This window comes from Anastrepha obliqua, chromosome 3, assembly GCF_027943255.1.
Source record: "Anastrepha obliqua isolate idAnaObli1 chromosome 3, idAnaObli1_1.0, whole genome shotgun sequence".
Classification (NCBI taxonomy): domain Eukaryota; kingdom Metazoa; phylum Arthropoda; class Insecta; order Diptera; family Tephritidae; genus Anastrepha; species Anastrepha obliqua.
The window spans coordinates 28,010,081-28,018,094 of record NC_072894.1 but is presented as its reverse complement, the minus strand read 5'-3'; positions in this window follow the sequence as shown (position 1 = coordinate 28,018,094).

The following is an 8,014-nucleotide window of genomic DNA, read 5'->3' as shown; positions in this document are numbered from 1 at the left end:
AAAATTTCAATTGGCGTGTTTACCCTTTTTGGGTGTTTGGCCGGACTCCTCCTCCTATGTTTGCCGTGCGTCTTAATGTTGTTCCTCAAAATGAAGGGACCTGCGAACGGCAAATGGCTTTTTATGAGGACTTTTTCCGTGGCAGAAATACACTCGGAGGTTTGCCATTGCCTGCAGAGGGGGCGACCGCTATTAGAAAAAACTTTTTCTTCATTTTGGTGTTTCACCGAGATTCGAACCTATGTTCTCTCTGAATTCCGAATGGTAGTCACGCACTAACCCATTTGGCTACGGCGGCCGCTAAGTCATTAGCAATGTCATTTTCTCAGTGTGTCAGCGAATTATCAGCTCTCTCGTTTGGAATCTCACTCACAGCAGCTCCCAGAAACCCAGCTTTGGCAATGCGGCGATCTCTCGGCCTAATCCAAAGAGTGATCCCATTGCACTTTCTTGGACTAGCTTGAATAGCAAAATAACTTTAGAACTCCTATGGGAAGTTATCTGCTAAGTAGAGATTCCGGCACTCGTAGTGTAACCAATAAAAAAGGCCATACATTTTATTTGGAAAATTTCCTTTCTTCAATTCAAAGTAAAAAATGTGTGAAAATTAATACAAAATTAAGAATCAATTTATTTTTGCTCGATATGACCACCTTTTGCCTTGACTATGGCCTTGAGACGGTCCGGAAACGAATCGCGAGCTACCCGAATTTGAGCTGCAGGACGCAGACGCTATGGAGTTTTGTGGCATGACAAGTAACAGATTAACCGAATTTTACAATAGGGGCTAGATAATATGTCTTAAACGCATCAAAATGGTGCGACTGATTACTAGGTTGCGGTGGAATGGGAAGAAGTGCAACAGAATTACTCCAAAGCTGTCACTTAAAAAGCAAAGCAATGGAACCAACCAACTGACCAAATCAAAAGTTTTTTACATTTTCATTACTCTGTTCGCAGGCAAATTTAAGATTTGAATGAAACAATACTTGAGAACTTATAAGTTGCTATCTCTTTCAACTATTAGTGAACTGATTGTTGGTAGGACTTTTAATTTCAAAAGAGAGTTCAACTTGTGTTTCCATATATTTGCATTCTTACAACAAATATAGGTACATATAAATGCATAACTGTACTATAATAGTCGTATTTACCTTTCAACCCTCAACTTGACCACCACGCATGAATTCCACTTTTAAAAGATTTTCAGAAAATACCAAAAAGCCGCATCCACCTTTGTTGGTTGATATGTATTTATGTGTGCATATACATTTTGTGACGCCCTGCTGTGTCTCCCTCCACCTGAGTGAAACAGCGAAATTGTTGCACAATCGAACGTGTGGCACATGCTGACTGAAAATTCTATTGAAATGCTTTTGCATAAAAAAACATTTCAGTAGATGGTGAGGCACGTGATGCCAACCCGGCTGCTGTCGCCGCTTTTTTTGTGGTGGCATCTGTGGCAAAGCGCATTTCTAATAATACTTTTACTCCCAATATCGCAGCGCGCGTCCTGATAAAAGGAATTTGAAACATTTACGCCAAATGCATGCAAGTATACATTTTGACGGGTGTATGTATGTAGTGCAGATAGCAGAAGTCTGCGAAATTCCATTTTGGTTCTATTTTTTTTTTTTGTTTTTTTTTTGTGAGCTGAGCTTAACTCTGGGTTCCAAAAGTGTTCAACTCGACATGGCTTCGGAAAAAATGGTGGTAAAAGCAACCAAAAACACTTTTTAACCAGTCTCGATCAAAATAAAAAAAAACTTTGTAAACCTGTGTAATGAATAGCGAACGAAATCGATAACAGCCTGCACATTTTTTATGGCTTAGTTGGACGTGACGTGCTGCTATCGAAGTTTTTGCGCCTTTTCTGGGTAAATATGAATGCATTATCGTAGTTGAATGCTGTGGGCTTTCGTTTAATTCCTGGAATTCCTGCAATAATTTACTTTTACTTAAATTTTTCTGAGCTTTAAACGAATCTTCCTTCTTCTTCGAGTTATTGGTCGGAGTATTTCAATCAACGTATTTTCTACGAATAGCATTGAGTAGAGACAAATTTTACGCAATTACATTTTTGTAATATTCATATAGATTAGATTTGATATTTATTTAGAGTGGAGTTGAACAAGTCGAAGCACTCAGTCAGGAGACCATTGTACTACACCCGGATAGATTTCAGTAGAAAGAATAGAGATACGAAAGATAAAATGTTGGTGGTAAGAGGGAAAAATTAGTTTGAGGCCACTCTTCCACAAATCTCTTGGATGTATAGCGAAAATGCTCTGCAGTGTCGCCATCCTCAAGACAGAATGGGCATATCGGACTGTCGATGACTCCCATGACAGCCATATGCTGACGACTGTCATTGTGCCCTGTGATTACAACCACCAGTGCTCTGAGGTCCATTCTGCTGAGTTTTAGGAGAAAAGTCGCTGTTTTCCTGTTTGGTTCTTTCACAAAGCACTTGACTACTCTGCACGAGTTCAACGCAGACCCATGTCCTCTATGGGTAGACCTCATGAAGTCGTCAATCCATAGTTGAATCGATGCAGAATTGACACCCAGAAAGGGTTCAGGGCTTAGTGGTATACTTGCAGAGCTTTCATTAGCCAGTTTATCAGCTAACTCGTTCCCTGACACTCATATAAATTCGCTATTTTATTTACTTAGCTGTAGCGAAAATCTATGCTTCTCAGAAGGTAGTAACGTGTCATAAACGATCAGACAGAATAAGCAGATCAAGCAATGTTTCGAACAATGAAAGACTCGCATGGAGTGTTTTATGTAGAGATATAAAGACTGGAGATCCAGTAGATAATGACATTAGATTTAAATTTGAGAATTAAAGGGTGCGCAAGATTTCGGGTATTGCTATTTTTTGGAACACTAGAGCTCTGCTTGAAAGTAGCAAGTTGGATTATAAACTTCTCTATCTTCTCTGTCCAGTTGTTTCTTCAGATATCAAACGGCTATAAAGATAGTTTTAGTCTCACTGCGTTCAACATATCCATTATGATGAATCGGGTTAGGTCTTTAAAACATAGTTTTCTTCGTGGTTTCTTCGCGAGGAACGTTCTGCAGAAAACTTTATATACACTGCTTACACATTCGCTTTCCATCCTGGAGTTGAGCCCTCTCTTTGAGCTGCCAAAGAAGTCTACTTTAAATTTTGTGAAAGGTTGATTAGCCGAGTAGTCCCAAATTCTTAATCACAATTTATGTTTCCTAAGAAATGGCCATAGCCAAGCGGGTGTGGTTCATTACCATTCCATCGCCTCCCAGGAGAAGCTCACTGTAGACTGAAAAATTAAATGATTAATTCGCGATGTTTCTAACGACTTTTCGTCAGTTAGTAGCCTAAACCTTGCGTAGTGGGCGTTAAGCTATTTGTCGATTCGTCTATTTGTGAGACAACATCTAGACTCATACCAATAGAGGACAAACACTGGAACAACATCTGCTTCGTACTATCACACGAACTATTTATTTCAGCTCTGTATGTCTTTACAAAGACACATTTGAGTACGGTTTTATAACTTGACTGCAGGTTTGTACCTACTTATTGCTTTTGGAAGCGGAAGTATGCGAGGTAGCAGCCAATGTTGGCGAGGTATTTCTTGCAGTATTTTCTTCCATATTGAGACTGGTCTATCTTTCTTCCGTCATTTATTCTAAAGCTTTGTAAGAGAATGATTTAAATTCCGGACAGGAAATCAATGTATTGTGCTAGTGAAAGGTTCCGTAACCTTTGACCATACGTCAGTTCTGCTGCAACATAGTAATCGTAAATGGAAACTCTCGATAGACGCTCCAATTATCAGAATACAAAATTTAAATAAAAAAATAATGTTTAACCGCGAAGGATGTGAACTTCTTTTAGTTGTCATGTGTCTCACAGAGGTAAAGCTGTCGGCAGGTCCAAGTAGTAGTGTTCATTTACTGGAGCGGGTGCGAATCATGCTTTATTTTATCTGTATGCTTGTATAGCTATTATAAATGCGGTGGAAGTGTCGTCTTGTATCAGTAGCGTTCTCAGTACTGAAGCTGGCGAGATCCACCGGTTTTAGTAATGGGGCAACACTTTAGTAGCATGAGAAGATAATCCGAATGGTCTGCTGTGTCGAAATTTTCAAGTAAGATTCTAAATATTGACTCATAGTATCTATTTGAGACGCTCAAGCTCATTGTTGAAGTAAGCTACTCGCAGTTCCTTGTGTTCTTCGAGCTGCTGCATTTGTTTGAGTTTCTTGGCGAAAGAAAGGAATGTGTGCTGGTTTTTAATGAGTTCACTGCTGTTTTCGAATTCGGCGCTCACAGTCAAAAAATGTGATGGATATCTTGCGTATCTTTCGTCGAGTGCTTCAAGTTATTATTATTTTTTTATTGCTCATCTAACTATTTTCTCTTCATCTGTTGCACATTTTTATTCCTTTGCAACTTCAGCTAAGTGGAGTTAAGACGCACGAGTAAATCGCTAAACCTCGCGTGCCATAAAACAAGTGATTCAATTGTAAAACAAAACAAAAGAAAAATTTGCTTGGCATATAAAACCGCAAAGAATCATAAAAGTAACAAAGGGGATGCTACAAGCACTAACGTTTATAAATCACAAATCCTCAAATGAAAGCAAATCGCCCATTGACAGAAAAGTAATGCTCAGCAAAAAAATCAAATTGCCAAAGTTTGGTAAAAGGGGTTAAATTAACAGGAGGTGTGAGGCGGACTATCAGACAGGAAACCAAAAATCAACACTCCATTCAACCCGAAACTAAATTGTCAAATTGTAGCAAATAATCGAAGTGGTGCTGTGAACTACTGCAGGGATTTGCTTACCGGGCATTTAATGGCAAACAAATCGATGGGCGTTAGAAGCCAAAACAATTTCTCAACTCACAGAAATCACTAAACTAGTAAAAGGGTATGCATGTGAGCTACAGGAGGATTAAAGGCTACGACGTGTGGTGGGATTGATTTGGCTGCGGGCCACATGTGTGTGTGTGTGTGTGCATATGGAAGCATATATGGATGTGTGGCCCTTACATGACTTTCATTTAGTTAACCGTTAGCCGAAAACAATCATTCCAGCTGCTGACGAGTGTCAACAACTTTTTAAATAAATCAACGGGTTTTCTTTTGTTTTTTCACACTAGCGCAAGTGTTTGTGTTTTTTTTTTTTGTTTTTTGTTTCTTGCCTTCCGTTTGATGTGGCGGTTAACACGCTGAGCCATGACGTTCTAGCATATGTGGCTTGCCAAGACTTCAAATTACTTGGGGGGAAATAATGTGTGTATGAAGGATAAGTGGAATGCGACGAAATGGTAGCGGAAGAAATCCTAGCGTGCATAATTGAGACATTAACTCGCGCTGCATGCGCCACCAGGGGGTAGATCTCATTGCCAAGGCAAGGGAAGCTGCCGATGCGAACGGGAACAGTTGTAAACAAGTAAAGGAGAACTAGGGTGGTTCTTCTTCTTATGAAACATCCGTATTATTTGGCGTTATTCATTACTTTTTACAATGATTCTAGAAACTGTCTGCATTAAATTCAACTCGAGTTTGGTTATTCAGTGAAAAATTCATTTAGAGAAATAGAAACAGAGCTGCTGAATTTTAATAGGTACAAGATAATTATTCAAGCTTTTTAGTAAAATTTTCTTGTTCCTATCCTATATTTTGTTTTTATAATTTTAATAAAAATGTTAAATTCAATAAGTTGTTTTTTTCTTTTTTGTGTAAGAAAATGTGCAAAATCGGCCTGGGAAAAATTGTCAAAAATCAATGGGAATTTTGAGCTACTTCAATCTTCCACTTTACTGTTCCAAAATTCAATTGGCTGTAAAACTGCGAACGGAGAATTTCGTTATAAATTTTTATCAAAATATTTTTAATTTTTTTTTTATTTACAAACTTGGACTTATATGGTTTTTGTAGGAGGATGAATTATATTTCGATCAAAAATTTATTTAGAGTAAATAAGAGACAAATAAATGCTTGTCAATATGTGAAGGTCCCATAATTTTGTGATGGCGTGAATAAAACCCATCATATCCAAAACAACATTTCGACAGTTTTCGGCGTGACCGAAAACTTTTGGCTTAACATTTCCATTTACACCGAAACAAAAATATTGACGCACGCTATACATCGAAAATAGGCGTTCTATAGTTCTAACTCAACGCGCATATCGCAAAAAGTAATGCGGCAAACAGGCACCGTCTGACAATACTATTCGTTGTTTGGTTTCGAATTTTTTTGAGCACGGGACAGTAGAAGATCGTCAACATGCCGTTCATCAACGATCAAGACGATCAGCATTTTGGCGTCAGTGAAACCACAATGCGACACAATTGACACGAAGAATATCGATGACAGATCATTCACGTCGCTTGGAATACGGCCCAACAGTCGTTCGAATGGTTGACAATGAACCCAATTTTTGGAAGCATATTTTAATGACTTAAAAGACACATTTTAACCTCTCTGGCAGCGGGAATAAACGAAATTGCTGCATTTGGGGAACTGGGAATCCAAACGAGATCCATGAAACGCCATTACATGACCGGAAAGTAACTTTTTGGGACGGCATTTGCGCCAAAACCATCATTGGGCCATATTTTTACCGAGAAAACGAACCGGTCGATGGAAAGCGATATCGACGGATGTTGGCTCATTATGTCTGCCCGCAAATGCGTGAGAAAGGTGTGAATGCAACAATTCAATTTCTGCAACGAAAATTCCCGGGACGTCTAGTGTCAAAAAGAGGCCCTCAGATCACCTGAGTTAACCCCCCGGGACTTCTTTTTGTGGGGTTATCTGAAAAGTAAGGTTTACGCCAACAAGCCGCCGACTACTGACCTGCTTAAGGCAAACATTCGTGCCGAAATCGACGCTATAAAACTCGAAACGCTTGACAAGGTGATGAATAACGCAGGAAAAAGATCGCTGTTTGTGATTGCTAATAAAGGTGGCCACTTGGTTGATATTGTATTCAAAAAATAGTTTTAATAAATTGTATGTAACCAAACCAAATAAAAAAATCCACTTATACAAATCAGTTGTTTTTTTTTTTCAAAGTTATACAATGTTTTCATATCGGCATCTTTTATGGCGCACCCTGTACTAAATTTAAGTTTTGATTTATGGTCATGGGCTATATATTATTTACTTTCTTTCTATTAGTAATAAGAAAAAAATAGAAATAAATAAAATCAAAATTCCGTTACTGAAAAATGAAAACTTGTCAATCAGTTGATTTTTTGCCAAAGCAAAGCTGTCAGTTGAGAAATCGATAATGCGTTTAAAGTTCAAATGAGTTCTAACAGGAAGTTCAGAGTGACGAGGTTATATATGAAGGAGAAATGTAAATGGTGTAATCTAAAATTTTCACAAAACTTAATATCCGCCCAACCAACTATGCATACAGGTACAAGGAATACCCTAATGAGCATCTTCCGGTGAAACACACACATCTCGGATAGTATTCGCGACAGTGATGAGTGGCTTGAGTGGGCTGCTTTTTTGTGTTTGTTTTTTACGCACTTTCTGGTTCGTTTTATTTTCACTTTTTATTATATTCGCACACACAAAAGATTTAAATTCATTAAGTTGGCTGGCGGCGTATGTGGTGATGGCGGTAGCTACTTTAATGCCACAAAGCAAAATACCGCATTCTACTTGTATGTTATGTGGAGGGGAGCGGAAATTCAGTATGCGAGATTCGTATAGCAAGGAACGCAGACACATTTCAATAAAATGAAAATGAAAGCAAAACAAGAGCAAAAGCTAAAGGGAAATGCTCAATTTATGTAAATTCTATGCAAATCTGTTGAGCAGCTTGATTTGCAAAAGGCAACAAAAACAGCGGCGGTTGACAACGGCAACAGAAGCTACAATGTCGGCGGCAGCTTTAGCGCGGCAGCGGTAGTTACGAAGCCATTGCCACTTGTAACGGTAATGACAACAGCCATCAATAACAGCAACAACAATAAAATCTGCAATCAAAGTGTAT